This window comes from Rhinoderma darwinii, chromosome 3 (genome assembly GCF_050947455.1).
Source record: "Rhinoderma darwinii isolate aRhiDar2 chromosome 3, aRhiDar2.hap1, whole genome shotgun sequence".
In the NCBI taxonomy this organism is placed as follows: domain Eukaryota; kingdom Metazoa; phylum Chordata; class Amphibia; order Anura; family Rhinodermatidae; genus Rhinoderma; species Rhinoderma darwinii.
Window position 1 is genome coordinate 412,690,009 of NC_134689.1, and position 27,214 is coordinate 412,717,222.

The 27,214-nt window shown below is 37.7% G+C and overlaps 22 non-coding genes across 22 annotated transcripts; 12 read left to right on the forward strand and 10 right to left on the reverse strand.

Moving 5' to 3' along the window:
- Positions 1–208: 208 nt before the first annotated feature.
- Positions 209–281, reverse strand: TRNAM-CAU (transfer RNA methionine (anticodon CAU)). The gene has a single exon. It is a non-coding gene; the product is annotated as a tRNA-Met (tRNA).
- Positions 282–392: 111 nt separating this feature from the next.
- Positions 393–464, forward strand: TRNAE-UUC (transfer RNA glutamic acid (anticodon UUC)). Its single transcript has one exon. It is a non-coding gene; the product is annotated as a tRNA-Glu (tRNA).
- A 469-nt stretch (positions 465–933) lies between these two features.
- Positions 934–1,006, reverse strand: TRNAM-CAU (transfer RNA methionine (anticodon CAU)). The gene has a single exon. It is a non-coding gene; the product is annotated as a tRNA-Met (tRNA).
- A 111-nt stretch (positions 1,007–1,117) lies between these two features.
- On the forward strand, positions 1,118–1,189 carry TRNAE-UUC (transfer RNA glutamic acid (anticodon UUC)). Its single transcript has one exon. It is a non-coding gene; the product is annotated as a tRNA-Glu (tRNA).
- Positions 1,190–1,658: 469 nt separating this feature from the next.
- On the reverse strand, positions 1,659–1,731 carry TRNAI-GAU (transfer RNA isoleucine (anticodon GAU)). Its single transcript has one exon. It is a non-coding gene; the product is annotated as a tRNA-Ile (tRNA).
- A 2,295-nt stretch (positions 1,732–4,026) lies between these two features.
- On the forward strand, positions 4,027–4,098 carry TRNAE-UUC (transfer RNA glutamic acid (anticodon UUC)). Its single transcript has one exon. It is a non-coding gene; the product is annotated as a tRNA-Glu (tRNA).
- A 1,925-nt stretch (positions 4,099–6,023) lies between these two features.
- On the reverse strand, positions 6,024–6,096 carry TRNAM-CAU (transfer RNA methionine (anticodon CAU)). The gene has a single exon. It is a non-coding gene; the product is annotated as a tRNA-Met (tRNA).
- Positions 6,097–6,206: 110 nt separating this feature from the next.
- TRNAE-UUC (transfer RNA glutamic acid (anticodon UUC)) lies at positions 6,207–6,278 on the forward strand. The gene has a single exon. It is a non-coding gene; the product is annotated as a tRNA-Glu (tRNA).
- A 655-nt stretch (positions 6,279–6,933) lies between these two features.
- Positions 6,934–7,005, forward strand: TRNAE-UUC (transfer RNA glutamic acid (anticodon UUC)). The gene has a single exon. It is a non-coding gene; the product is annotated as a tRNA-Glu (tRNA).
- Positions 7,006–9,116: 2,111 nt separating this feature from the next.
- On the forward strand, positions 9,117–9,188 carry TRNAE-UUC (transfer RNA glutamic acid (anticodon UUC)). Its single transcript has one exon. It is a non-coding gene; the product is annotated as a tRNA-Glu (tRNA).
- Positions 9,189–12,026: 2,838 nt separating this feature from the next.
- TRNAE-UUC (transfer RNA glutamic acid (anticodon UUC)) lies at positions 12,027–12,098 on the forward strand. Its single transcript has one exon. It is a non-coding gene; the product is annotated as a tRNA-Glu (tRNA).
- Positions 12,099–15,212: 3,114 nt separating this feature from the next.
- TRNAM-CAU (transfer RNA methionine (anticodon CAU)) lies at positions 15,213–15,285 on the reverse strand. The gene has a single exon. It is a non-coding gene; the product is annotated as a tRNA-Met (tRNA).
- A 2,702-nt stretch (positions 15,286–17,987) lies between these two features.
- Positions 17,988–18,060, reverse strand: TRNAM-CAU (transfer RNA methionine (anticodon CAU)). The gene has a single exon. It is a non-coding gene; the product is annotated as a tRNA-Met (tRNA).
- Positions 18,061–20,160: 2,100 nt separating this feature from the next.
- Positions 20,161–20,233, reverse strand: TRNAM-CAU (transfer RNA methionine (anticodon CAU)). The gene has a single exon. It is a non-coding gene; the product is annotated as a tRNA-Met (tRNA).
- A 645-nt stretch (positions 20,234–20,878) lies between these two features.
- On the reverse strand, positions 20,879–20,951 carry TRNAM-CAU (transfer RNA methionine (anticodon CAU)). The gene has a single exon. It is a non-coding gene; the product is annotated as a tRNA-Met (tRNA).
- Positions 20,952–21,787: 836 nt separating this feature from the next.
- TRNAE-UUC (transfer RNA glutamic acid (anticodon UUC)) lies at positions 21,788–21,859 on the forward strand. Its single transcript has one exon. It is a non-coding gene; the product is annotated as a tRNA-Glu (tRNA).
- Positions 21,860–22,323: 464 nt separating this feature from the next.
- Positions 22,324–22,396, reverse strand: TRNAM-CAU (transfer RNA methionine (anticodon CAU)). Its single transcript has one exon. It is a non-coding gene; the product is annotated as a tRNA-Met (tRNA).
- Positions 22,397–23,232: 836 nt separating this feature from the next.
- On the forward strand, positions 23,233–23,304 carry TRNAE-UUC (transfer RNA glutamic acid (anticodon UUC)). Its single transcript has one exon. It is a non-coding gene; the product is annotated as a tRNA-Glu (tRNA).
- Positions 23,305–23,957: 653 nt separating this feature from the next.
- Positions 23,958–24,029, forward strand: TRNAE-UUC (transfer RNA glutamic acid (anticodon UUC)). The gene has a single exon. It is a non-coding gene; the product is annotated as a tRNA-Glu (tRNA).
- Positions 24,030–24,493: 464 nt separating this feature from the next.
- Positions 24,494–24,566, reverse strand: TRNAM-CAU (transfer RNA methionine (anticodon CAU)). Its single transcript has one exon. It is a non-coding gene; the product is annotated as a tRNA-Met (tRNA).
- Positions 24,567–25,402: 836 nt separating this feature from the next.
- Positions 25,403–25,474, forward strand: TRNAE-UUC (transfer RNA glutamic acid (anticodon UUC)). Its single transcript has one exon. It is a non-coding gene; the product is annotated as a tRNA-Glu (tRNA).
- Positions 25,475–26,127: 653 nt separating this feature from the next.
- On the forward strand, positions 26,128–26,199 carry TRNAE-UUC (transfer RNA glutamic acid (anticodon UUC)). Its single transcript has one exon. It is a non-coding gene; the product is annotated as a tRNA-Glu (tRNA).
- The last annotated feature ends 1,015 nt before the right edge of the window (positions 26,200–27,214 follow it).

The following is a 27,214-nucleotide window of genomic DNA, read 5'->3' on the forward strand; positions in this document are numbered from 1 at the left end:
CACCCAATCTGATTGGGACTTTGCTTTAATATTGTTTCTTTTTAGGCAAGATCCTATTTTAAATTTAAAGTTTAAATCTTTCCCATCTCTTCTACTCACTCAAAAATGACAAGAAAATCGACAACACTTTCCTCATATATTAAAAACGTTTCGGCAGAAATACCCAATTTCCTGCATGAATGGAGGAAGACAAAAGCTAACTGAACAGTGCCTCGTGTGAGGATCGAACTCACGACCTTCAGATTATGAGACTGACACGCTTCCTACTGCGCTAACGAGGCAACCACCAGATGTTTGTAGACAAGCTCAAAGCGGCAAAATGAAAAAAAATATATATATTTTCTTTATTCCCACTTTTTCTTAGTCCATGACTCATTATACTTAATAACTGATCCCATATGGTCTAGCGGTTAGGATTCCTAGTTTTCACCCAGGTGACCCGGGTTCGACTCCCGGTATGGGAAAAATCCTTTTACTAGTCTTGCACTTTCAAAGGTTGAGCGTTATAGGATAAAAGTGCTCTTTGTGGCCATAAATTCTAACTTATCTTTGTTTACCCATTCCTCCTCTTTTCACCAGATTATATTTGAGCTTGAAAACTCAAATAATTCCTATTGTTCCCTTCTCACTCCAAGTCAACAACCCCTTTATCCTGTCAGTTTGGCTCATTTTCCTTTTTTTAATGAACTAGTTTCGCCAATAAATAAGAAACCATCAGACTATTTCACCCAATCTGATTGGGACTTTGCTTTAATATTGTTTCTTTTTAGGCAAGATCCTATTTTGGATTTAAAGCTCAAATCATTCCCATCTCTTCTACTCACTCAAAAATGACAAGAAAATCGACAACACTTTCCTCATATATTAAAAACGTTTCGGCAGAAATACCCAATTTCCTGCATGAATGGAGGAAGACAAAAGCTAACTGAACAGTGCCTCGTGTGAGGATCGAACTCACGACCTTCAGATTATGAGACTGACACGCTTCCTACTGCGCTAACGAGGCAACCACCAGATGTTTGTAGACAAGCTCAAAGCGGCAAAATTTAAAAAAATATATATATTTTCTTTATTCCCACTTTTTCTTAGTCCATGACTCATTATACTTATTAACTGCTCCCATATGGTCTAGCGGTTAGGATTCCTGGTTTTCACCCAGGTGACCCGGGTTCGACTCCCGGTATGGGAAAAAACCTTTTACTAGTCTTGCACTTTCAAAGGTTGAGCGTTATAGGATAAAAGTGCTCTTTGTGGCCATAAATTCTAACTTATCTTTGTTTACCCATTCCTCCTCTTTTCACCAGATTATATTTGAGCTTGAAAACTCAAATAATTCCTATTGTTCCCTTCTCACTCCAAGTCAACAACCCCTTTATCCTGTCAGTTTGGCTCATTTTCCTTTTTTTAATGAACTAGTTTCGCCAATAAATAAGAAACCATCAGACTATTTCACCCAATCTGATTGGGACTTTGCTTTAATATTGTTTCTTTTTAGGCAAGATCCTATTTTGGATTTAAAGCTCAAATCATTCCCATCTCTTCTACTCACTCAAAAATGACAAGGAAATCAACAACACTTTCCTCATATATTAAAAACGTTTCGGCAGAAATACCCGATTTCCTGCATGAATGGAGGAAGACAAAAACTCACTGAACAGTGCCTCGTGTGAGGATCAAACTCACGACCTTCAGATTATCAGACTGACACGCTTCCTACTGCGCTAACGAGGCAACCACCAGATGTTTGTAGACAAGCTCAAAGCGGCAAAATGAAAAAAAATATATATATATTTTCTTTATTCCCACTTTTTCTTAGTCCATGACTCATTATACTTAATAACTGCTCCCATATGGTCTAGCGATTAGGATTCCTGGTTTTCACCCATGTGGCCTGGGTTCGACTCCCGGTATGGGAAAAAAAACTTTTACTAGTCTTGCACTTTCAAAGGTTGAGCGTTATAGGATAAAAGTGCTCTTTGTGGCCATAAATTCTAACTTATCTTTGTTTACCCATTCCTCCTCTTTTCACCAGATTATATTTGAGCTTGAAAACTCAAATAATTCCTATTGTTCCCTTCTCACTCCAAGTCAACAACCCCTTTATCCTGTCAGTTTGGCTCATTTTCCTTTTTTTAATGAACTAGTTTCGCCAATAAATAAGAAACCATCAGACTATTTCACCCAATCTGATTGGGACTTTGCTTTAATATTGTTTCTTTTTAGGCAAGATCCTATTTTGGATTTAAAGCTCAAATCATTCCCATCTCTTCTACTCACTCAAAAATGACAAGGAAATCAACAACACTTTCCTCATATATTAAAAACGTTTCGGCAGAAATACCCGATTTCCTGCATGAATGGAGGAAGACAAAAACTCACTGAACAGTGCCTCGTGTGAGGATCAAACTCACGACCTTCAGATTATGAGACTGACACGCTTCCTACTGCGCTAACGAGGCAACCACCAGATGTTTGTAGACAAGCTCAAAGCGGAAAAATGAAAAAAAAAAAAATATATATTTTCTTTATTCCCACTTTTTCTTAGTCCATGACTCATTATACTTAATAACTGCTCCCATATGGTCTAGCGATTAGGATTCCTGGTTTTCACCCATGTGGCCTGGGTTCGACTCCCGGTATGGGAAAAAAAACTTTTACTAGTCTTGCACTTTCAAAGGTTGAGCGTTATAGGATAAAAGTGCTCTTTGTGGCCATAAATTCTAACTTATCTTTGTTTACCCATTCCTCCTCTTTTCACCAGATTATATTTGAGCTTGAAAACTCAAATAATTCCTATTGTTCCCTTCTCACTCCAAGTCAACAACCCCTTTATCCTGTCAGTTTGGCTCATTTTCCTTTTTTTAATGAACTAGTTTCGCCAATAAATAAGAAACCATCAGACTATTTCACCCAATCTGATTGGGACTTTGCTTTAATATTGTTTCTTTTTAGGCAAGATCCTATTTTGGATTTAAAGCTCAAATCATTCCCATCTCTTCTACTCACTCAAAAATGACAAGGAAATCAACAACACTTTCCTCATATATTAAAAACGTTTCGGCAGAAATACCCGATTTCCTGCATGAATGGAGGAAGACAAAAACTCACTGAACAGTGCCTCGTGTGAGGATCAAACTCACGACCTTCAGATTATGAGACTGACACGCTTCCTACTGCGCTAACGAGGCAACCACCAGATGTTTGTAGACAAGCTCAAAGCGGCAAAATGAAAAAAAAAATATATATATTTTCTTTATTCCCACTTTTTCTTAGTCCATGACTCATTATACTTAATAACTGCTCCCATATGGTCTAGCGATTAGGATTCCTGGTTTTCACCCATGTGGCCTGGGTTCGACTCCCGGTATGGGAAAAAAAACTTTTACTAGTCTTGCACTTTCAAAGGTTGAGCGTTATAGGATAAAAGTGCTCTTTGTGGCCATAAATTCTAACTTATCTTTGTTTACCCATTTCTCCTCTTTTCACCAGATTATATTTGAGCTTGAAAACTCAAATAATTCCTATTGTTCCCTTCTCACTCCAAGTCAACAACCCCTTTATCCTGTCAGTTTGGCTCATTTTCCTTTTTTTAATGAACTAGTTTCGCCAATAAATAAGAAACCATCAGACTATTTCACCCAATCTGATTGGGACTTTGCTTTAATATTGTTTCTTTTTAGGCAAGATCCTATTTTGGATTTAAAGCTCAAATCATTCCCATCTCTTCTACTCACTCAAAAATGACAAGGAAATCAACAACACTTTCCTCATATATTAAAAACGTTTCGGCAGAAATACCCAATTTCCTGCATGAATGGAGGAAGACAAAAGCTAACTGAACAGTGCCTCGTGTGAGGATCGAACTCACGACCTTCAGATTATGAGACTGACACGCTTCCTACTGCGCTAACGAGTCAACCACCAGATGTTTGTAGACAAGCTCAAAGCGGCAAATGAAAAAATATATATAGATTTTCTTTATTCCCACTTTTTCTTAGTCCATGACTCATTATACTTAATAACTGCTCCCATATGGTCTAGCGGTTAGGATTCCTGGTTTTCACCCAGGTGGCCTGGGTTCGACTCCCGGTATGGGAAAAAACCTTTTACTAGTCTTGCACTTTCAAAGGTTGAGCGTTATAGGATAAATGTGCTCTTTGTGGCCATAAATTCTAACTTATCTTTGTTTACCCATTCCTCCTCTTTTCACCAGATTATATTTGAGCTTGAAAACTCAAATAATTCCTATTGTTCCCTTCTCACTCCAAGTCAACAACCCCTTTATCCTGTCAGTTTGGCTCATTTTCCTTTTTTTAATGAACTAGTTTCGCCAATAAATAAGAAACCATCAGACTATTTCACCCAATCTGATTGGGACTTTGCTTTAATATTGTTTCTTTTTAGGCAAGATCCTATTTTGGATTTAAAGCTCAAATCATTCCCATCTCTTCTACTCACTCAAAAATGACAAGGAAATCAACAACACTTTCCTCATATATTAAAAACGTTTCGGCAGAAATACCCGATTTCCTGCATGAATGGAGGAAGACAAAAACTCACTGAACAGTGCCTCGTGTGAGGATCAAACTCACGACCTTCAGATTATGAGACTGACACGCTTCCTACTGCGCTAACGAGGCAACCACCAGATGTTTGTAGACAAGCTCAAAGCGGCAAAATGAAAAAAAAAATATATATATTTTCTTTATTCCCACTTTTTCTTAGTCCATGACTCATTATACTTAATAACTGCTCCCATATGGTCTAGCGATTAGGATTCCTGCTTTTCACCCATGTGGCCTGGGTTCGACTCCCGGTATGGGAAAAAAAACTTTTACTAGTCTTGCACTTTCAAAGGTTGAGCGTTATAGGATAAAAGTGCTCTTTGTGGCCATAAATTCTAACTTATCTTTGTTTACCCATTCCTCCTCTTTTCACCAGATTATATTTGAGCTTGAAAACTCAAATAATTCCTATTGTTCCCTTCTCACTCCAAGTCAACAACCCCTTTATCCTGTCAGTTTGGCTCATTTTCCTTTTTTTAATGAACTAGTTTCGCCAATAAATAAGAAACCATCAGACTATTTCACCCAATCTGATTGGGACTTTGCTTTAATATTGTTTCTTTTTAGGCAAGATCCTATTTTGGATTTAAAGCTCAAATCATTCCCATCTCTTCTACTCACTCAAAAATGACAAGGAAATCAACAACACTTTCCTCATATATTAAAAACGTTTCGGCAGAAATACCCGATTTCCTGCATGAATGGAGGAAGACAAAAACTCACTGAACAGTGCCTCGTGTGAGGATCAAACTCACGACCTTCAGATTATGAGACTGACACGCTTCCTACTGCGCTAACGAGGCAACCACCAGATGTTTGTAGACAAGCTCAAAGCGGCAAAATGAAAAAAAAAATATATATATTTTCTTTATTCCCACTTTTTCTTAGTCCATGACTCATTATACTTAATAACTGCTCCCATATGGTCTAGCGATTAGGATTCCTGGTTTTCACCCATGTGGCCTGCGTTCGACTCCTGGTATGGGAAAAAAAACTTTTACTAGTCTTGCACTTTCAAAGGTTGAGCGTTATAGGATAAAAGTGCTCTTTGTGGCCATAAATTCTAACTTATCTTTGTTTACCCATTCCTCCTCTTTTCACCAGATTATATTTGAGCTTGAAAACTCAAATAATTCCTATTGTTCCCTTCTCACTCCAAGTCAACAACCCCTTTATCCTGTCAGTTTGGCTCATTTTCCTTTTTTTAATGAACTAGTTTCGCCAATAAATAAGAAACCATCAGACTATTTCACCCAATCTGATTGGGACTTTGCTTTAATATTGTTTCTTTTTAGGCAAGATCCTATTTTGGATTTAAAGCTCAAATCATTCCCATCTCTTCTACTCACTCAAAAATGACAAGGAAATCAACAACACTTTCCTCATATATTAAAAACGTTTCGGCAGAAATACCCAATTTCCTGCATGAATGGAGGAAGACAAAAGCTAACTGAACAGTGCCTCGTGTGAGGATCGAACTCACGACCTTCAGATTATGAGACTGACACGCTTCCTACTGCGCTAACGAGGCAACCACCAGATGTTTGTAGACAAGCTCAAAGCGGCAAATGAAAAAATATATATAGATTTTCTTTATTCCCACTTTTTCTTAGTCCATGACTCATTATACTTATTAACTGCTCCCATATGGTCTAGCGGTTAGGATTCCTGGTTTTCACCCAGGTGGCCCGGGTTCGACTCCCGGTATGGGAAAAAACCTTTTACTAGTCTTGCACTTTCAAAGGTTGAGCGTTATAGGATAAATGTGCTCTTTGTGGCCATAAATTCTAACTTATCTTTGTTTACCCATTCCTCCTCTTTTCACCAGATTATATTTGAGCTTGAAAACTCAAATAATTCCTATTGTTCCCTTCTCACTCCAAGTCAACAACCCCTTTATCCTGTCAGTTTGGCTCATTTTCCTTTTTTTAATGAACTAGTTTCGCCAATAAATAAGAAACCATCAGACTATTTCACCCAATCTGATTGGGACTTTGCTTTAATATTGTTTCTTTTTAGGCAAGATCCTATTTTGGATTTAAAGCTCAAATCATTCCCATCTCTTCTACTCACTCAAAAATGACAAGGAAATCAACAACACTTTCCTCATATATTAAAAACGTTTCGGCAGAAATACCCGATTTCCTGCATGAATGGAGGAAGACAAAAACTCACTGAACAGTGCCTCGTGTGAGGATCAAACTCACGACCTTCAGATTATGAGACTGACACGCTTCCTACTGCGCTAACGAGGCAACCACCAGATGTTTGTAGACAAGCTCAAAGCGGCAAAATGAAAAAAAAAATATATATATTTTCTTTATTCCCACTTTTTCTTAGTCCATGACTCATTATACTTAATAACTGCTCCCATATGGTCTAGCGATTAGGATTCCTGGTTTTCACCCAGGTGGCCCGGGTTCGACTCCCGGTATGGGAAAAAACCTTTTACTAGTCTTGCACTTTCAAAGGTTGAGCGTTATAGGATAAAAGTGCTCTTTGTGGCCATAAATTCTAACTTATCTTTGTTTACCCATTCCTCCTCTTTTCACCAGATTATATTTGAGCTTGAAAACTCAAATAATTCCTATTGTTCCCTTCTCACTCCAAGTCAACAACCCCTTTATCCTGTCAGTTTGGCTCATTTTCCTTTTTTTAATGAACTAGTTTCGCCAATAAATAAGAAACCATCAGACTATTTCACCCAATCTGATTGGGACTTTGCTTTAATATTGTTTCTTTTTAGGCAAGATCCTATTTTGGATTTAAAGCTCAAATCATTCCCATCTCTTCTACTCACTCAAAAATGACAAGGAAATCAACAACACTTTCCTCATATATTAAAAACGTTTCGGCAGAAATACTCGATTTCCTGCATGAATGGAGGAAGACAAAAACTCACTGAACAGTGCCTCGTGTGAGGATCAAACTCACGACCTTCAGATTATGAGACTGACACGCTTCCTACTGCGCTAACGAGGCAACCACCAGATGTTTGTAGACAAGCTCAAAGCGGCAAAATGAAAAAAAAAATATATATATTTTCTTTATTCCCACTTTTTCTTAGTCCATGACTCATTATACTTAATAACTGCTCCCATATGGTCTAGCGATTAGGATTCCTGGTTTTCACCCATGTGGCCTGGGTTCGACTCCCGGTATGGGAAAAAAAACTTTTACTAGTCTTGCACTTTCAAAGGTTGAGCGTTATAGGATAAAAGTGCTCTTTGTGGCCATAAATTCTAACTTATCTTTGTTTACCCATTCCTCCTCTTTTCACCAGATTATATTTGAGCTTGAAAACTCAAATAATTCCTATTGTTCCCTTCTCACTCCAAGTCAACAACCCCTTTATCCTGTCAGTTTGGCTCATTTTCCTTTTTTTAATGAACTAGTTTCGCCAATAAATAAGAAACCATCAGACTATTTCACCCAATCTGATTGGGACTTTGCTTTAATATTGTTTCTTTTTAGGCAAGATCCTATTTTGGATTTAAAGCTCAAATCATTCCCATCTCTTCTACTCACTCAAAAATGACAAGGAAATCAACAACACTTTCCTCATATATTAAAAACGTTTCGGCAGAAATACCCGATTTCCTGCATGAATGGAGGAAGACAAAAACTCACTGAACAGTGCCTCGTGTGAGGATCAAACTCACGACCTTCAGATTATGAGACTGACACGCTTCCTACTGCGCTAACGAGGCAACCACCAGATGTTTGTAGACAAGCTCAAAGCGGCAAAATGAAAAAAAAAATATATATATTTTCTTTATTCCCACTTTTTCTTAGTCCATGACTCATTATACTTAATAACTGCTCCCATATGGTCTAGCGATTAGGATTCCTGGTTTTCACCCATGTGGCCTGGGTTCGACTCCCGGTATGGGAAAAAAAACTTTTACTAGTCTTGCACTTTCAAAGGTTGAGCGTTATAGGATAAAAGTGCTCTTTGTGGCCATAAATTCTAACTTATCTTTGTTTACCCATTCCTCCTCTTTTCACCAGATTATATTTGAGCTTGAAAACTCAAATAATTCCTATTGTTCCCTTCTCACTCCAAGTCAACAACCCCTTTATCCTGTCAGTTTGGCTCATTTTCCTTTTTTTAATGAACTAGTTTCGCCAATAAATAAGAAACCATCAGACTATTTCACCCAATCTGATTGGGACTTTGCTTTAATATTGTTTCTTTTTAGGCAAGATCCTATTTTGGATTTAAAGCTCAAATCATTCCCATCTCTTCTACTCACTCAAAAATGACAAGGAAATCAACAACACTTTCCTCATATATTAAAAACGTTTCGCCAGAAATACCCGATTTCCTGCATGAATGGAGGAAGACAAAAACTCACTGAACAGTGCCTCGCGTGAGGATCAAACTCACGACCTTCAGATTATGAGACTGACACGCTTCCTACTGCGCTAACGAGGCAACCACCAGATGTTTGTAGACAAGCTCAAAGCGGCAAAATGAAAAAAAAAATATATATATTTTCTTTATTCCCACTTTTTCTTAGTCCATGACTCATTATACTTAATAACTGCTCCCATATGGTCTAGCGGTTAGGATTCCTGGTTTTCACCCAGGTGGCCCGGGTTCGACTCCCGGTATGGGAAAAAAAACTTTTACTAGTCTTGCACTTTCAAAGGTTGAGCGTTATAGGATAAAAGTGCTCTTTGTGGCCATAAATTCTAACTTATCTTTGTTTACCCATTCCTCCTCTTTTCACCAGATTATATTTGAGCTTGAAAACTCAAATAATTCCTATTGTTCCCTTCTCACTCCAAGTCAACAACCCCTTTATACTGTCAGTTTGGCTCATTTTCCTTTTTTTAATGAACTAGTTTCGCCAATAAATAAGAAACCATCAGACTATTTCACCCAATCTGATTGGGACTTTGCTTTAATATTGTTTCTTTTTAGGCAAGATCCTATTTTGGATTTAAAGCTCAAATCATTCCCATCTCTTCTACTCACTCAAAAATGACAAGGAAATCAACAACACTTTCCTCATATATTAAAAACGTTTCGGCAGAAATACCCGATTTCCTGCATGAATGGAGGAAGACAAAAACTCACTGAACAGTGCCTCGTGTGAGGATCAAACTCACGACCTTCAGATTATGAGACTGACACGCTTCCTACTGCGCTAACGAGGCAACCACCAGATGTTTGTAGACAAGCTCAAAGCGGCAAAATGAAAAAAAAAATATATATATTTTCTTTATTCCCACTTTTTCTTAGTCCATGACTCATTATACTTAATAACTGCTCCCATATGGTCTAGCGATTAGGATTCCTGGTTTTCACCCATGTGGCCTGGGTTCGACTCCCGGTATGGGAAAAAAAACTTTTACTAGTCTTGCACTTTCAAAGGTTGAGCGTTATAGGATAAAAGTGCTCTTTGTGGCCATAAATTCTAACTTATCTTTGTTTACCCATTCCTCCTCTTTTCACCAGATTATATTTGAGCTTGAAAACTCAAATAATTCCTATTGTTCCCTTCTCACTCCAAGTCAACAACCCCTTTATCCTGTCAGTTTGGCTCATTTTCCTTTTTTTAATGAACTAGTTTCGCCAATAAATAAGAAACCATCAGACTATTTCACCCAATCTGATTGGGACTTTGCTTTAATATTGTTTCTTTTTAGGCAAGATCCTATTTTGGATTTAAAGCTCAAATCATTCCCATCTCTTCTACTCACTCAAAAATGACAAGGAAATCAACAACACTTTCCTCATATATTAAAAACGTTTCGGCAGAAATACCCGATTTCCTGCATGAATGGAGGAAGACAAAAACTCACTGAACAGTGCCTCGCGTGAGGATCAAACTCACGACCTTCAGATTATGAGACTGACACGCTTCCTACTGCGCTAACGAGGCAACCACCAGATGTTTGTAGACAAGCTCAAAGCGGCAAAATGAAAAAAAAAATATATATATTTTCTTTATTCCCACTTTTTCTTAGTCCATGACTCATTATACTTAATAACTGCTCCCATATGGTCTAGCGATTAGGATTCCTGGTTTTCTCCCATGTGGCCTGGGTTCGACTCCCGGTATGGGAAAAAAAACTTTTACTAGTCTTGCACTTTCAAAGGTTGAGCGTTATAGGATAAAAGTGCTCTTTGTGGCCATAAATTCTAACTTATCTTTGTTTACCCATTCCTCCTCTTTTCACCAGATTATATTTGAGCTTGAAAACTCAAATAATTCCTATTGTTCCCTTCTCACTCCAAGTCAACAACCCCTTTATCCTGTCAGTTTGGCTCATTTTCCTTTTTTTAATGAACTAGTTTCGCCAATAAATAAGAAACCATCAGACTATTTCACCCAATCTGATTGGGACTTTGCTTTAATATTGTTTCTTTTTAGGCAAGATCCTATTTTGGATTTAAAGCTCAAATCATTCCCATCTCTTCTACTCACTCAAAAATGACAAGGAAATCAACAACACTTTCCTCATATATTAAAAACGTTTCGGCAGAAATACCCAATTTCCTGCATGAATGGAGGAAGACAAAAGCTAACTGAACAGTGCCTCGTGTGAGGATCGAACTCACGACCTTCAGATTATGAGACTGACACACTTCCTACTGCGCTAACGAGGCAACCACCAGATGTTTGTAGACAAGCTCAAAGCGGCAAAATGAAAAAAAATATATATATTTTCTTTATTCCCACTTTTTCTTAGTCCATGACTCATTATACTTAATAACTGCTCCCATATGGTCTAGCGATTAGGATTCCTGGTTTTCACCCATGTGGCCTGGGTTCGACTCCCGGTATGGGAAAAAAAACTTTTACTAGTCTTGCACTTTCAAAGGTTGAGCGTTATAGGATAAAAGTGCTCTTTGTGGCCATAAATTCTAACTTATCTTTGTTTACCCATTCCTCCTCTTTTCACCAGATTATATTTGAGCTTGAAAACTCAAATAATTCCTATTGTTCCCTTCTCACTCCAAGTCAACAACCCCTTTATCCTGTCAGTTTGGCTCATTTTCCTTTTTTTAATGAACTAGTTTCGCCAATAAATAAGAAACCATCAGACTATTTCACCCAATCTGATTGGGACTTTGCTTTAATATTGTTTCTTTTTAGGCAAGATCCTATTTTGGATTTAAAGCTCAAATCATTCCCATCTCTTCTACTCACTCAAAAATGACAAGGAAATCAACAACACTTTCCTCATATATTAAAAACGTTTCGGCAGAAATACCCGATTTCCTGCATGAATGGAGGAAGACAAAAACTCACTGAACAGTGCCTCGTGTGAGGATCAAATTCACGACCTTCAGATTATGAGACTGACACGCTTCCTACTGCGCTAACGAGGCAACCACCAGATGTTTGTAGACAAGCTCAAAGCGGCAAAATGAAAAAAAAAAAATATATATTTTCTTTATTCCCACTTTTTCTTAGTCCATGACTCATTATACTTAATAACTGCTCCCATATGGTCTAGCGATTAGGATTCCTGGCTTTCACCCAGGTGGCCTGGGTTCGACTCCCGGTATGGGAAAAAAAACTTTTACTAGTCTTGCACTTTCAAAGGTTGAGCGTTATAGGATAAAAGTGCTCTTTGTGGCCATAAATTCTAACTTATCTTTGTTTACCCATTCCTCCTCTTTTCACCAGATTATATTTGAGCTTGAAAACTCAAATAATTCCTATTGTTCCCTTCTCACTCCAAGTCAACAACCCCTTTATCCTGTCAGTTTGGCTCATTTTCCTTTTTTTAATGAACTAGTTTCGCCAATAAATAAGAAACCATCAGACTATTTCACCCAATCTGATTGGGACTTTGCTTTAATATTGTTTCTTTTTAGGCAAGATCCTATTTTGGATTTAAAGCTCAAATCATTCCCATCTCTTCTACTCACTCAAAAATGACAAGGAAATCAACAACACTTTCCTCATATATTAAAAACGTTTCGGCAGAAATACCCGATTTCCTGCATGAATGGAGGAAGACAAAAACTCACTGAACAGTGCCTCGTGTGAGGATCAAACTCACGACCTTCAGATTATGAGACTGACACGCTTCCTACTGCGCTAACGAGGCAACCACCAGATGTTTGTAGACAAGCTCAAAGCGGCAAAATGAAAAAAAAAAAATATATATTTTCTTTATTCCCACTTTTTCTTAGTCCATGACTCATTATACTTAATAACTGCTCCCATATGGTCAAGCGATTAGGATTGTTTACCCATTCCTCCTCTTTTCACCAGATTATATTTGAGCTTGAAAACTCAAATAATTCCTATTGTTCCCTTCTCACTCCAAGTCAACAACCCCTTTATCCTGTCAGTTTGGCTCATTTTCCTTTTTTTAATGAACTAGTTTCGCCAATAAATAAGAAACCATCAGACTATTTCACCCAATCTGATTGGGACTTTGCTTTAATATTGTTTCTTTTTAGGCAAGATCCTATTTTAAATTTAAAGCTCAAATCATTCCCATCTCTTCTACTCACTCAAAAATGACAAGAAAATCAACAACACTTTCCTCATATATTAAAAACGTTTCGGCAGAAATACCCGATTTCCTGCATGAATGGAGGAAGACAAAAACTCACTGAACAGTGCCTCGTGTGAGGATCAAACTCACGACCTTCAGATTATGAGACTGACACGCTTCCTACTGCGCTAACGAGGCAACCACCAGATGTTTGTAGACAAGCTCAAAGCGGCAAAATGAAAAAAAAAAAATATATATTTTCTTTATTCCCACTTTTTCTTAGTCCATGACTCATTATACTTAATAACTGCTCCCATATGGTCTAGCGATTAGGATTCCTGGTTTTCACCCATGTGGCCTGGGTTCGACTCCCGGTATGGGAAAAAAAACTTTTACTAGTCTTGCACTTTCAAAGGTTGAGCGTTATAGGATAAAAGTGCTCTTTGTGGCCATAAATTCTAACTTATCTTTGTTTACCCATTCCTCCTCTTTTCACCAGATTATATTTGAGCTTGAAAACTCAAATAATTCCTATTGTTCCCTTCTCACTCCAAGTCAACAACCCCTTTATCCTGTCAGTTTGGCTCATTTTCCTTTTTTTAATGAACTAGTTTCGCCAATAAATAAGAAACCATCAGACTATTTCACCCAATCTGATTGGGACTTTGCTTTAATATTGTTTCTTTTTAGGCAAGATCCTATTTTGGATTTAAAGCTCAAATCATTCCCATCTCTTCTACTCACTCAAAAATGACAAGGAAATCAACAACACTTTCCTCATATATTAAAAACGTTTCGGCAGAAATACCCGATTTCCTGCATGAATGGAGGAAGACAAAAACTCACTGAACAGTGCCTCGTGTGAGGATCAAACTCACGACCTTCAGATTATGAGACTGACACGCTTCCTACTGCGCTAACGAGGCAACCACCAGATGTTTGTAGACAAGCTCAAAGCGGCAAAATGAAAAAAAAAATATATATATTTTCTTTATTCCCACTTTTTCTTAGTCCATGACTCATTATACTTAATAACTGCTCCCATATGGTCTAGCGATTAGGATTCCTGGTTTTCACCCATGTGGCCTGGGTTCGACTCCCGGTATGGGAAAAAAAACTTTTACTAGTCTTGCACTTTCAAAGGTTGAGCGTTATAGGATAAAAGTGCTCTTTGTGGCCATAAATTCTAACTTATCTTTGTTTACCCATTCCTCCTCTTTTCACCAGATTATATTTGAGCTTGAAAACTCAAATAATTCCTATTGTTCCCTTCTCACTCCAAGTCAACAACCCCTTTATCCTGTCAGTTTGGCTCATTTTCCTTTTTTTAATGAACTAGTTTCGCCAATAAATAAGAAACCATCAGACTATTTCACCCAATCTGATTGGGACTTTGCTTTAATATTGTTTCTTTTTAGGCAAGATCCTATTTTGGATTTAAAGCTCAAATCATTCCCATCTCTTCTACTCACTCAAAAATGACAAGGAAATCAACAACACTTTCCTCATATATTAAAAACGTTTCGGCAGAAATACCCGATTTCCTGCATGAATGGAGGAAGACAAAAACTCACTGAACAGTGCCTCGTGTGAGGATCAAACTCACGACCTTCAGATTATGAGACTGACACGCTTCCTACTGCGCTAACGAGGCAACCACCAGATGTTTGTAGACAAGCTCAAAGCGGCAAAATGAAAAAAAATAAATATATATTTTCTTTATTCCCACTTTTTCTTAGTCCATGACTCATTATACTTAATAACTGCTCCCATATGGTCAAGCGATTAGGATTGTTTACCCATTCCTCCTCTTTTCACCAGATTATATTTGAGCTTGAAAACTCAAATAATTCCTATTGTTCCCTTCTCACTCCAAGTCAACAACCCCTTTATCCTGTCAGTTTGGCTCATTTTCCTTTTTTTAATGAACTAGTTTCGCCAATAAATAAGAAACCATCAGACTATTTCACCCAATCTGATTGGGACTTTGCTTTAATATTGTTTCTTTTTAGGCAAGATCCTATTTTAAATTTAAAGCTCAAATCATTCCCATCTCTTCTACTCACTCAAAAATGACAAGAAAATCAACAACACTTTCCTCATATATTAAAAACGTTTCAGCAGAAATACCCAATTTCCTGCATGAATGGAGGAAGACAAAAACTCACTGAACAGTGCCTCGTGTGAGGATCGAACTCACGACCTTCAGATTATGAGACTGACACGCTTCCTACTGCGCTAACGAGGCAACCACCAGATGTTTGTAGACAAGCTCAAAGCGGCAAAATGAAAAAAAAAAATATATATTTTCTTTATTCCCACTTTTTCTTAGTCCATGACTCATTATACTTAATAACTGCTCCCATATGGTCTAGCGATTAGGATTCCTGGTTTTCACCCAGGTGGCCTGGGTTCGACTCCCGGTATGGGAAAAAAAACTTTTACTAGTCTTGCACTTTCAAAGGTTGAGCGTTATAGGATAAAAGTGCTCTTTGTGGCCATAAATTCTAACTTATCTTTGTTTACCCATTCCTCCTCTTTTCACCAGATTATATTTGAGCTTGAAAACTCAAATAATTCCTATTGTTCCCTTCTCACTCCAAGTCAACAACCCCTTTATCCTGGCAGTTTGGCTAATTTTCCTTTTTTTAATGAACTAGTTTCGCCAATAAATAAGAAACCATCAGACTATTTCACCCAATCTGATTGGGACTTTGCTTTAATATTGTTTCTTTTTAGGCAATATCCTATTTTGGATTTAAAGCTCAAATCATTCCCATCTCTTCTACTCACTCAAAAATGACAAGGAAATCAACAACACTTTCCTCATATATTAAAAACGTTTCGCCAGAAATACCCGATTTCCTGCATGAATGGAGGAAGACAAAAACTCACTGAACAGTGCCTCGTGTGAGGATCAAACTCACGACCTTCAGATTATGAGACTGACACGCTTCCTACTGCGCTAACGAGGCAACCACCAGATGTTTGTAGACAAGCTCAAATCGGCAAAATGAAAAAATATATATATATTTTCTTTATTCCCACTTTTTCTTAGTCCATGACTCATTATACTTAATAACTGCTCCCATATGGTCTAGCGGTTAGCATTCCTGGTTTTCACCCAGGTGGCCCGGGTTCAACTCCCGGTATGGGAAAAAAAACTTTTACTAGTCTTGCACTTTCAAAGGTTGAGCGTTATAGGATAAAAGTGCTCTTTGTGGCCATAAATTCTAACTTATCTTTGTTTACCCATTCCTCCTCTTTTCACCAGATTATATTTGAGCTTGAAAACTCAAATAATTCCTATTGTTCCCTTCTCACTCCAAGTCAACAACCCCTTTATCCTGTCAGTTTGGCTCATTTTCCTTTTTTTAATGAACTAGTTTCGCCAATAAATAAGAAACCATCAGACTATTTCACCCAATCTGATTGGGACTTTGCTTTAATATTGTTTCTTTTTAGGCAAGATCCTATTTTGGATTTAAAGCTCAAATCATTCCCATCTCTTCTACTCACTCAAAAATGACAAGGAAATCAACAACACTTTCCTCATATATTAAAAACGTTTCGGCAGAAATACCCGATTTCCTGCATGAATGGAGGAAGACAAAAACTCACTGAACAGTGCCTCGTGTGAGGATCAAATTCACGACCTTCAGATTATGAGACTGACACGCTTCCTACTGCGCTAACGAGGCAACCACCAGATGTTTGTAGACAAGCTCAAAGCGGCAAAATGAAAAAAAAAAAATATATATTTTCTTTATTCCCACTTTTTCTTAGTCCATGACTCATTATACTTAATAACTGCTCCCATATGGTCTAGCGATTAGGATTCCTGGTTTTCACCCAGGTGGCCTGGGTTCGACTCCCGGTATGGGAAAAAAAACTTTTACTAGTCTTGCACTTTCAAAGGTTGAGCGTTATAGGATAAAAGTGCTCTTTGTGGCCATAAATTCTAACTTATCTTTGTTTACCCATTCCTCCTCTTTTCACCAGATTATATTTGAGCTTGAAAACTCAAATAATTCCTATTGTTCCCTTCTCACTCCAAGTCAACAACCCCTTTATCCTGTCAGTTTGGCTCATTTTCCTTTTTTTAATGAACTAGTTTCGCCAATAAATAAGAAACCATCAGACTATTTCACCCAATCTGATTGGGACTTTGCTTTAATATTGTTTCTTTTTAGGCAAGATCCTATTTTGGATTTAAAGCTCAAATCATTCCCATCTCTTCTACTCACTCAAAAATGACAAGGAAATCAACAACACTTTCCTCATATATTAAAAACGTTTCGGCAGAAATACCCGATTTCCTGCATGAATGGAGGAAGACAAAAACTCACTGAACAGTGCCTCGTGTGAGGATCAAACTCACGACCTTCAGATTATGAGACTGACACGCTTCCTACTGCGCTAACGAGGCAACCACCAGATGTTTGTAGACAAGCTCAAAGCGGCAAAATGAAAAAAAAAAAATATATATTTTCTTTATTCCCACTTTTTCTTAGTCCATGACTCATTATACTTAATAACTGCTCCCATATGGTCAAGCGATTAGGATTGTTTACCCATTCCTCCTCTTTTCACCAGATTATATTTGAGCTTGAAAACTCAAATAATTCCTATTGTTCCCTTCTCACTCCAAGTCAACAACCCCTTTATCCTGTCAGTTTGGCTCATTTTCCTTTTTTTAATGAACTAGTTTCGCCAATAAATAAGAAACCATCAGACTATTTCACCCAATCTGATTGGGACTTTGCTTTAATATTGTTTCTTTTTAGGCAAGATCCTATTTTAAATTTAAAGCTCAAATCATTCCCATCTCTTCTACTCACTCAAAAATGACAAGAAAATCAACAACACTTTCCTCATATATTAAAAACGTTTCAGCAGAAATACCCAATTTCCTGCATGAATGGAGGAAGACAAAAACTCACTGAACAGTGCCTCGTGTGAGGATCGAACTCACGACCTTCAGATTATGAGACTGACACGCTTCCTACTGCGCTAACGAGGCAACCACCAGATGTTTGTAGACAAGCTCAAAGCGGCAAAATGAAAAAAAAAAATATATATTTTCTTTATTCCCACTTTTTCTTAGTCCATGACTCATTATACTTAATAACTGCTCCCATATGGTCTAGCGATTAGGATTCCTGGTTTTCACCCAGGTGGCCTGGGTTCGACTCCCGGTATGGGAAAAAAAACTTTTACTAGTCTTGCACTTTCAAAGGTTGAGCGTTATAGGATAAAAGTGCTCTTTGTGGCCATAAATTCTAACTTATCTTTGTTTACCCATTCCTCCTCTTTTCACCAGATTATATTTGAGCTTGAAAACTCAAATAATTCCTATTGTTCCCTTCTCACTCCAAGTCAACAACCCCTTTATCCTGGCAGTTTGGCTAATTTTCCTTTTTTTAATGAACTAGTTTCGCCAATAAATAAGAAACCATCAGACTATTTCACCCAATCTGATTGGGACTTTGCTTTAATATTGTTTCTTTTTAGGCAATATCCTATTTTGGATTTAAAGCTCAAATCATTCCCATCTCTTCTACTCACTCAAAAATGACAAGGAAATCAACAACACTTTCCTCATATATTAAAAACGTTTCGCCAGAAATACCCGATTTCCTGCATGAATGGAGGAAGACAAAAACTCACTGAACAGTGCCTCGTGTGAGGATCAAACTCACGACCTTCAGATTATGAGACTGACACGCTTCCTACTGCGCTAACGAGGCAACCACCAGATGTTTGTAGACAAGCTCAAATCGGCAAAATGAAAAAATATATATATATTTTCTTTATTCCCACTTTTTCTTAGTCCATGACTCATTATACTTAATAACTGCTCCCATATGGTCTAGCGGTTAGCATTCCTGGTTTTCACCCAGGTGGCCCGGGTTCAACTCCCGGTATGGGAAAAACCTTTTACTAGTCTTGCACTTTCAAAGGTTGAGCGTTATGGGATAAAAGTGCTCTTTGTGGCCATAAATTCTAACTTATCTTTGTTTACCCATTCCTCCTCTTTTCACCAGATTATATTTGAGCTTGAAAACTCAAATAATTCCTATTGTTCCCTTCTCACTCCAAGTCAACAACCCCTTTATCCTGTCAGTTTGGCTAATTTTCCTTTTTTTAATGAACTAGTTTCGCCAATAAATAAGAAACCATCAGACTATTTCACCCAATCTGATTGGGACTTTGCTTTAATATTGTTTCTTTTTAGGCAAGATCCTATTTTGGATTTAAAGCTCAAATCATTCCCATCTCTTCTACTCACTCAAAAATGACAAGGAAATCAACAACACTTTCCTCATATATTAAAAAAGTTTCGGCAGAAATACCCGATTTCCGAATGGAGGAAGACAAAAACTCACTGAACAGTGCCTCGTGTGAGGATCGAACTCACGACCTTCAGATTATGAGACTAACACGCTTCCTACTGCGCTAACGAGGCAACCACCAGATGTTTGTAGACATGCTCAAAGCGGCAAAATGAAAAAATATATATATATTTTCTTTATTCCCACTTTCTCTTAGTCCATGACTCATTATACTTAATAACTTCTCCCTTATGGTCTAGCGGTTAGGATTCCTGATTTTCACCCAGGTGGCCCGGGTTCGACTCCCGGTATGGGAAAGAACCTTTTACTAGTCTTGCACTTTCAAAGGTTGAGCGTTATAGGATAAAAGTGCTCTTTGTGGCCATAAATTCTAACTTATCTTTGTTTACCCATTCCTCCTCTTTTCACCAGATTATATTTGAGCTTGAAAACTCAAATAATTCCTATTGTTCCCTTCTCACTCCAAGTCAACAACCCCTTTATCCTGTCAGTTTGGCTCATTTTCCTTTTTTTAATGAACTAGTTTCGCCAATAAATAAGAAACCATCAGACTATTTCACCCAATCTGATTGGGACTTTGCTTTAATATTGTTTCTTTTTAGGCAAGATCCTATTTTGGATTTAAAGCTCAAATCATTCCCATCTCTTCTACTCACTCAAAAATGACAAGGAAATCAACAACACTTTCCTCATATATTAAAAAAGTTTCGGCAGAAATACCCGATTTCCGATACCCGAATGGAGGAAGACAAAAACTCACTGAACAGTGCCTCGTGTGAGGATCGAACTCACGACCTTCAGATTATGAGACTGACACGCTTCCTACTGCGCTAACGAGGCAACCACCAGATGTTTGTAGACAAGCTCAAAGCGGCAAAATGAAAAAATATATATATTTTTTCTTTATTCCCACTTTTTCTTAGTCCATGACTCATTATACTTAATAACTGCTCCCATATGGTTTAGCGCTTAGGATTCCTGGTTTTCACCCAGGTTCGACTCCCGTTATGGGAAAGAACCTTTTACTAGTCTTGCACTTTCAAAGGTTGAGCGTTATAGGATAAAAGTGCTCTTTGTGGCCATAAATTCTAACTTATCTTTGTTTACCCATTCCTCCTCTTTTCACCAGATTATATTTGAGCTTGAAAACTCAAATAATTCCTATTGTTCCCTTCTCACTCCAAGTCAACAACCCCTTTATCCTGTCAGTTTGGCTCATTTTCCTTTTTTTAATGAACTAGTTTCGCCAATAAATAAGAAACCATCAGACTATTTCACCCAATCTGATTGGGACTTTGCTTTAATATTGTTTCTTTTTAGGCAAGATCCTATTTTGGATTTAAAGCTCAAATCATTCCCAATTCTTCTACTCACTCAAAAATGACAAGGAAATCAACAACACTTTCCTCATATATTAAAAAAGTTTCGGCAGAAATACCCGATTTCCGATACCCGAATGGAGGAAGACAAAAACTCACTGAACAGTGCCTCGTGTGAGGATCGAACTCACGACCTTCAGATTATGAGACTGACACGCTTCCTACTGCGCTAACGAGGCAACCACCAGATGTTTGTAGACAAGCTCAAAGCGGCAAAATGAAAAAATATATATATATTTTCTTTATTCCCACTTTTTCTTAGTCCATGACTCATTATTCTTAATAACTGCTCCCATATGGTTTAGCGGTTAGGATTCCTGGTTTTCACCCAGGTGGCCCGGGTTCGACTCCCGTTATGGGAAAGAACCTTTTACTAGTCTTGCACTTTCAAAGGTTGAGCGTTATAGGATAAAAGTGCTCTTTGTGGCCATAAATTCTAACTTATCTTTGTTTACCCATTCCTCCTCTTTTCACCAGATTATATTTGAGCTTGAAAACTCAAATAATTCCTATTGTTCCCTTCTCACTCCAAGTCAACAACCCCTTTATCCTGTCAGTTTGGCTCATTTTCCTTTTTTTAATGAACTAGTTTCGCCAATAAATAAGAAACCATCAGACTATTTCACCCAATCTGATTGGGACTTTGCTTTAATATTGTTTCTTTTTAGGCAAGATCCTATTTTGGATTTAAAGCTCAAATCATTCCCATCTATTCTACTCACTCAAAAATGACAAGGAAATCAACAACACTTTCCTCATATATTAAAAACGTTTCGGCAGAAATACCCGATTTCCTGCATGAATGGAGGAAGACAAAAACTCACTGAACAGTGCCTCGTGTGAGGATCAAACTCACGACCTTCAGATTATGAGACTGAAACGCTTCCTACTGCGCTAACGAGGCAACCACCAGATGTTTGTAGACAAGCTCAAATCGGCAAAATGAAAAAAAATATATATATTTTCTTTATTCCCACTTTTTCTTAGTCCATGACTCATTATACTTAATAACTGCTCCCATATGGTCTAGCGGTTAGGATTCCTGGTTTTCACCCAGGTGGCCCGGGTTCGACTCCCGGTATGGGAAAAAAAACTTTTACTAGTCTTGCACTTTCAAAGGTTGAGCGTTATAGGATAAAAGTGCTCTTTGTGGCATAAATTCTAACTTATCTTTGTTTACCCATTCCTCCTCTTTTCACCAGATTATATTTGAGCTTGAAAACTCAAATAATTCCTATTGTTCCCTTCTCACTCCAAGTCAACAACCCCTTTATCCTGTCAGTTTGGCTAATTTTCCTTTTTTTAATGAACTAGTTTCGCCAATAAATAAGAAACCATCAGACTATTTTACCCAATCTGATTGGGACTTTGCTTTAATATTGTTTCTTTTTAGGCAAGATCCTATTTTGGATTTAAAGCTCAAATCATTCCCATCTCTTCTACTCACTCAAAAATGACAAGGAAATCAACAACACTTTCCTCATATATTAAAAAAGTTTCGGCAGAAATACCCGATTTCCGAATGGAGGAAGACAAAAACTCACTGAACAGTGCCTCGTGTGAGGATCGAACTCACGACCTTCAGATTATGAGACTGACACGCTTCCTACTGCGCTAACGAGGCAACCACCAGATGTTTGTAGACAAGCTCAAAGCGGCAAAATGAAAAAATATATATATATTTTCTTTATTCCCACTTTTTCTTAGTCCATGACTCATTATACTTAATAACTGCTCCCATATGGTTTAGCGGTTAGGATTCCTGGTTTTCACCCAGGTGGCCCGGGTTCGACTCCCGTTATGGGAAAGAACCTTTTACTAGTCTTGCACTTTCAAAGGTTGAGCGTTATAGGATAAAAGTGCTCTTTGTGGCCATAAATTCTAACTTATCTTTGTTTACCCATTCCTCCTCTTTTCACCAGATTATATTTGAGCTTGAAAACTCAAATAATTCCTATTGTTCCCTTCTCACTCCAAGTCAACAACCCCTTTATCCTGTCAGTTTGGCTCATTTTCCTTTTTTTAATGAACTAGTTTCGCCAATAAATAAGAAACCATCAGACTATTTCACCCAATCTGATTGGGACTTTGCTTTAATATTGTTTCTTTTTAGGCAAGATCCTATTTTGGATTTAAAGCTCAAATCATTCCCATCTATTCTACTCACTCAAAAATGACAAGGAAATCAACAACACTTTCCTCATATATTAAAAACGTTTCGGCAGAAATACCCGATTTCCTGCATGAATGGAGGAAGACAAAAACTCACTGAACAGTGCCTCGTGTGAGGATCAAACTCACGACCTTCAGATTATGAGACTGAAACGCTTCCTACTGCGCTAACGAGGCAACCACCAGATGTTTGTAGACAAGCTCAAATCGGCAAAATGAAAAAATATATATATATTTTCTTTATTCCCACTTTTTCTTAGTCCATGACTCATTATACTTAATAACTGCTCCCATATGGTCTAGCGGTTAGGATTCCTGGTTTTCACCCAGGTGGCCCGGGTTCGACTCCCGGTATGGGAAAAAAAACTTTTACTAGTCTTGCACTTTCAAAGGTTGAGCGTTATAGGATAAAAGTGCTCTTTGTGGCATAAATTCTAACTTATCTTTGTTTACCCATTCCTCCTCTTTTCACCAGATTATATTTGAGCTTGAAAACTCAAATAATTCCTATTGTTCCCTTCTCACTCCAAGTCAACAACCCCTTTATCCTGTCAGTTTGGCTAATTTTCCTTTTTTTAATGAACTAGTTTCGCCAATAAATAAGAAACCATCAGACTATTTTACCCAATCTGATTGGGACTTTGCTTTAATATTGTTTCTTTTTAGGCAAGATCCTATTTTGGATTTAAAGCTCAAATCATTCCCATCTCTTCTACTCACTCAAAAATGACAAGGAAATCAACAACACTTTCCTCATATATTAAAAACGTTTCGGCAGAAAAACCAGATTTCCTGCATGAATGGAGGAAGACAAAAACTCACTGAACAGTGCCTCGTGTGAGGATCGAACTCACGACCTTCAGATTATTAGACTGACACACTTCCTACTGCGCTAACGAGGCAACCACCAGATATTTGTAGACAAGCTCAAAGCGGCAAAATGAAAAAATATATATATATTTTCTTTATTCCCACTTTTTCTTAGTCCATGACTCATTATACTTAATAACTGCTCCCATATGGTCTAGCGGTTAGGATTCCTGGTTTTCACCCAGGTGGCCCGGGTTCGACTCCCGGTATGGGAAAAAAAACTTTTACTAGTCTTGCACTTTCAAAGGTTGAGCGTTATAGGATAAAAGTGCTCTTTGTGGCATAAATTCTAACTTATCTTTGTTTACCCATTCCTCCTCTTTTCACCAGATTATATTTGAGCTTGAAAACTCAAATAATTCCTATTGTTCCCTTCTCACTCCAAGTCAACAACCCCTTTATCCTGTCAGTTTGGCTAATTTTCCTTTTTTTAATGAACTAGTTTCGCCAATAAATAAGAAACCATCAGACTATTTTACCCAATCTGATTGGGACTTTGCTTTAATATTGTTTCTTTTTAGGCAAGATCCTATTTTGGATTTAAAGCTCAAATCATTCCCATCTCTTCTACTCACTCAAAAATGACAAGGAAATCAACAACACTTTCCTCATATATTAAAAAAGTTTCGGCAGAAATACCCGATTTCCGAATGGAGGAAGACAAAAACTCACTGAACAGTGCCTCGTGTGAGGATCGAACTCACGACCTTCAGATTATGAGACTGACACGCTTCCTACTGCGCTAACGAGGCAACCACCAGATGTTTGTAGACAAGCTCAAAGCGGCAAAATGAAAAAATATATATATATTTTCTTTATTCCCACTTTTTCTTAGTCCATGACTCATTATACTTAATAACTGCTCCCATATGGTTTAGCGGTTAGGATTCCTGGTTTTCACCCAGGTGGCCCGGGTTCGACTCCCGTTATGGGAAAGAACCTTTTACTAGTCTTGCACTTTCAAAGGTTGAGCGTTATAGGATAAAAGTGCTCTTTGTGGCCATAAATTCTAACTTATCTTTGTTTACCCATTCCTCCTCTTTTCACCAGATTATATTTGAGCTTGAAAACTCAAATAATTCCTATTGTTCCCTTCTCACTCCAAGTCAACAACCCCTTTATCCTGTCAGTTTGGCTCATTTTCCTTTTTTTAATGAACTAGTTTCGCCAATAAATAAGAAACCATCAGACTATTTCACCCAATCTGATTGGGACTTTGCTTTAATATTGTTTCTTTTTAGGCAAGATCCTATTTTGGATTTAAAGCTCAAATCATTCCCATCTATTCTACTCACTCAAAAATGACAAGGAAATCAACAACACTTTCCTCATATATTAAAAACGTTTCGGCAGAAATACCCGATTTCCTGCATGAATGGAGGAAGACAAAAACTCACTGAACAGTGCCTCGTGTGAGGATCAAACTCACGACCTTCAGATTATGAGACTGAAACGCTTCCTACTGCGCTAACGAGGCAACCACCAGATGTTTGTAGACAAGCTCAAATCGGCAAAATGAAAAAATATATATATATTTTCTTTATTCCCACTTTTTCTTAGTCCATGACTCATTATACTTAATAACTGCTCCCATATGGTCTAGCGGTTAGGATTCCTGGTTTTCACCCAGGTGGCCCGGGTTCGACTCCCGGTATGGGAAAAAAAACTTTTACTAGTCTTGCACTTTCAAAGGTTGAGCGTTATAGGATAAAAGTGCTCTTTGTGGCATAAATTCTAACTTATCTTTGTTTACCCATTCCTCCTCTTTTCACCAGATTATATTTGAGCTTGAAAACTCAAATAATTCCTATTGTTCCCTTCTCACTCCAAGTCAACAACCCCTTTATCCTGTCAGTTTGGCTAATTTTCCTTTTTTTAATGAACTAGTTTCGCCAATAAATAAGAAACCATCAGACTATTTTACCCAATCTGATTGGGACTTTGCTTTAATATTGTTTCTTTTTAGGCAAGATCCTATTTTGGATTTAAAGCTCAAATCATTCCCATCTCTTCTACTCACTCAAAAATGACAAGGAAATCAACAACACTTTCCTCATATATTAAAAACGTTTCGGCAGAAAAACCAGATTTCCTGCATGAATGGAGGAAGACAAAAACTCACTGAACAGTGCCTCGTGTGAGGATCGAACTCACGACCTTCAGATTATTAGACTGACACACTTCCTACTGCGCTAACGAGGCAACCACCAGATATTTGTAGACAAGCTCAAAGCGGCAAAATGAAAAAATATATATATATTTTCTTTATTCCCACTTTTTCTTAGTCCATGACTCATTATACTTAATAACTGCTCCCATATGGTCTAGCGGTTAGGATTCCTGGTTTTCACCCAGGTGGCCCGGGTTCGACTCCCGGTATGGGAAAAACCTTTTACTAGTCTTGCACTTTCAAAGGTTGAGCGTTATGGGATAAAAGTGCTCTTTGTGGCCATAAATTCTAACTTATCTTTGTTTACCCATTCCTCCTCTTTTCACCAGATCCTATTTGAGCTTGAAAACTCAAATAATTCCTATTGTTCCCTTCTCACTCCAAGTCAACAACCCCTTTATCCTGTCAGTTTGGCTAATTTTCCTTTTTTTAATGAACTAGTTTCGCCAATAAATAAGAAACCATCAGACTATTTTACCCAATCTGATTGGGACTTTGCTTTAATATTGTTTCTTTTTAGGCAAGATCCTATTTTGGATTTAAAGCTCAAATCATTCCCATCTCTTCTACTCACTCAAAAATGACAAGGAAATCAACAACACTTTCCTCATATATTAAAAAAGTTTCGGCAGAAATACCCGATTTCCGAATGGAGGAAGACAAAAACTCACTGAACAGTGCCTCGTGTGAGGATCGAACTCACGACCTTCTGATTATGAGACTAACACGCTTCCTACTGCGCTAACGAGGCAACCACCAGATGTTTGTAGACATGCTCAAAGCGGCAAAATGAAAAAATATATATATATTTTCTTTATTCCCACTTTCTCTTAGTCCATGACTCATTATACTTAATAACTTCTCCCTTATGGTCTAGCGGTTAGGATTCCTGATTTTCACCCAGGTGGCCCGGGTTCGACTCCCGGTATGGGAAAGAACCTTTTACTAGTCTTGCACTTTCAAAGGTTGAGCGTTATAGGATAAAAGTGCTCTTTGTGGCCATAAATTCTAACTTATCTTTGTTTACCCATTCCTCCTCTTTTCACCAGATCCTATTTGAGCTTGAAAACTCAAATAATTCCTATTGTTCCCTTCTCACTCCAAGTCAACAACCCCTTTATCCTGTCAGTTTGGCTAATTTTCCTTTTTTTAATGAACTAGTTTCGCCAATAAATAAGAAACCATCAGACTATTTTACCCAATCTGATTGGGACTTTGCTTTAATATTGT